The sequence below is a fragment of the Cynara cardunculus genome (assembly GCF_001531365.2).
Source record: "Cynara cardunculus var. scolymus isolate 2C chromosome LG 5, CcrdV1, whole genome shotgun sequence".
NCBI classification, from domain to species: Eukaryota; Viridiplantae; Streptophyta; class Magnoliopsida; order Asterales; family Asteraceae; genus Cynara; species Cynara cardunculus.
The window spans coordinates 12,584,185-12,587,164 of NC_037532.1; positions in this window are offsets into that span (position 1 = coordinate 12,584,185).

The window sequence follows — 2,980 nt, forward strand, 5'->3', positions numbered from 1 at the left end:
ATGTACACGTCTCTCTATCTCTAAAAAACCAATTAATTTTTATTAAAATATTTAATAATTTTTTATAAATATATTCTACGAATTAATCAACATCAATTGATTTTACTAAATTAAATATATTGTTCAATATATTTATTTATTTAACCATAAGGGTTGGTGTCTGATTGATTTGAGTTTGGCTCCAAAGATTAAAAATACAAGGATGTCTCAGGTTCAAATTTAAGAAGGAATAAAAATCCCTTAGTGACCATAGAGATTCAAATGCGGTGACTCCGAGCTATCTTTAAAGCAGGTGGTCATTCTTGGATTAGTTGGCTCGCATAACGGGTTAGATATCCAGGTTAATCTAAGTTAAAAAAAAAATTTAATAATTATAATTATAGGGAAAAAAATTAATCTATAAGAAAAAAACATTCCAAAATCTGCCACGTAGATAAGCTAAGATGATAAATAGTTTTTTTTTTCTGTACCCTTTTTGAATACTAAAAGGATGGGTACTCATACAATGTAACAAAATACATCTCAATTTTAATGTTTCATTTTTTTTGTCTCAGTCATGTTATAATACAGTTTTATATGGTTTTAAGAAAAAAAAATAATATTTTTATTAAAATTAACATATATTTTATTTTTAAAATAAATTATACATTAAATATGTAAAAAAAATTAAATTAGTATAATTTTACAAATAAACAAATTAAAAGTATCATAATTCATAAACTTTTCACCCGTTCGACCAAATTCATTTTTAATTAAACTTTTTTTGAATTTTACTCATTTAAATTTACAGATATGGATATTTAATTTTTTATAATAAAATTAGGTTTATGAAATGTTAATAAATGTCTACATCTTTTGTTAGACAATTTTATAGACTTCAAGTTTATAGGATCAAATAATAAAATGTCTTTTTAAATATTATAATAAATTTATATGACGTTTTTAAATATTTTAACAAATATTTTTTGAAAAATAGTGTATTTATGAGGAAATACAACAAACAGCTACTAGTGGGTCCCATTTATAATGTGAAAGGTCCATAAGTGATGATGTCGGCGGGTTGTGACCGACGAGACGACTAAATAACGACCACACAAAAAAGTCCATAAATTATGAAGCACGGAATTTTGTTACTTAGTGGAATATAATAAGAAAATTTCAGGAAATTCATGAATTTTTTCAATTTAAATTAATTTTTTGAATTCTTAATTTTATTTGAAGAAATTATTATATTTTGATTTTAAATTTTAAATGGTTAAATCTTTAAACACAGAATCCTCTTTGTATGCACGTTATCTCTTGTTTATTCTTTTAGTTTGTGCTTCACAACCGTTTCACCTAATCGATCGTGGTGAAGTCAACAATGGATTTTTTTTCGTCGATAAATGAACTATCAAACTAACTAATTACCTACATTATTTTAACCCAAAAAACTATTTTTAACATATTAGGAAAGTTTTAAGGTAAAAAACTAAATCATTTTTACCATTCTAAAACCCTAAATCATTCGAACTGTTCGCACCAATATGGCTCCCCCTTAGGGACGTCCCTAAGGGAGAGGGCAAGTTCGGCGTATGCACAGGTCACACAAGAAAATGGAGGCCCAAATCTGTTTAGTGTATCATGGTAGTTCAAAAATATTAGTAAATAGATGAGACCTGGTTTTTTTTAACATATAATAAAACCCAAAAAGAATTTAATTATACTAGAGAATGAAATATGTAAAAAGTTAATTGGTATGTTATGTATTAACAAAGTCTAAATTTTTTTGATATATTCTCCATTATTCATCTCATGCCGACTCCTTTTATTATTTCATCCGCATGAGTTCTATTGTTGTATTAGAATAAAATATATTTTTTGTTATTAACTAAGAAAACTCTTACAGTTTTTAAAAATCACTAATCATATAAGACAGTCTAACTCTCTCATACACACACACATATATATATATATATGTATGTATATATATATATATATTTCAAAACTACCATTGTTTTCTCATAATTTGATAGGTTTGATTTTTTTTTCAACTCTAAAAGTATAAAATGGTGATTGTAAACATGAACATGAGGTGAGATGAAAACCTAACCGTACTGATTTACATAAAATACTACTCCTAATGGTCAACATTGTGACCTCAAATTATGTCAATCTATGTACATCAAAAGTATATGTATCATATGATGTTTTTGAATTTTGATGGTGGGACATTGAATGGTGCTATGTAAAAATGATGTAATATATACTATTAATTTAAAAATAAATATTGATTGATTTTGCATCTAAGAAAACTCAAAAAATACGATTTTATATGAATTATTAGTGTTTTTGACAACATATTAATAATTTGTCATACTTACCAAGGTTCCCTTTTTAGATCTTGTCCAGGGTTTATAAATGCTAGGAATGGGCCTACTTCCCCTAGCATCCCCGACCATCATCGTTTGTTCTCCATTTAATTCATTGGCGTTGTTGGTCCCTGCTATAGATCCCCCTCTTTTTGATCAATTTTTTTGTTTTTCGATTCTCCCTCTTTCACAACAATTAATGGAGTGTACATAAACAATCAAAAAAAAAAAAACAAAAAGAACCGATCAAAAAGAGGGAGAGCGATGAAAGGGACCAACAATGGTGATAAGTGATATAGAGAGCACGGCGATGGGGTAGTGGGGGGAGCGATGGTGTTAGGTGCGATGGAGCAGTGGAGGGAGCCATGGTGCTGGTCTTTTACTTAAGAACCCTTCTACCCGGTTAAAGTTAGCTTTTTTGGGTTAAAAATAAACTAATTTCTAAAAGTTTGCTTGATTGTTTATCATAAATATGTTTAAGGACTTAATCATTTAAAAATGAGAAACTTCAATGGTTTATTCATTCATAAAATAGTTTAGGGACATAATCACTAAATATAGGAAACTTCTTTGCATTTTCCAGATTTTTCCCAATATAATAAGGTATATAGTTAGCATTATTATTTATC